This window comes from Penaeus monodon, chromosome 22 (genome assembly GCF_015228065.2).
Source record: "Penaeus monodon isolate SGIC_2016 chromosome 22, NSTDA_Pmon_1, whole genome shotgun sequence".
In the NCBI taxonomy this organism is placed as follows: Eukaryota; Metazoa; Arthropoda; class Malacostraca; order Decapoda; family Penaeidae; genus Penaeus; species Penaeus monodon.
In genome coordinates, this window is record NC_051407.1 from 8,651,417 (window position 1) to 8,651,769 (window position 353).

Here is a 353-nt window from a genome sequence, read left to right on the forward strand (position 1 = left end):
AGTCGCAATATATTAATATTTTTTGTTTAGACAAATTTTATTTACAAAGTGTTGTTTTTTTCAATATTCATGAATATCGTTATATACGGTTTAAATGTTACTGTTATATCGACAATTACTTTTTTTATCAACAGATATCAACTAGAGTGTCTTATTCTAATCAGAATACAATTTTCAGTCATTTATTCTGCTTATTTACAGCATGGTCCGCCCATACTTCCGCACACGAATGTCTGCGTCTATCTATCGATCTATCTTACTTTAAACTACTGAATATTATATTATACTTTTATTACAAACTCACATACATAGCAGTTTGATTAAGTGATGAATGCTTTGTGTCTCTTTATCAC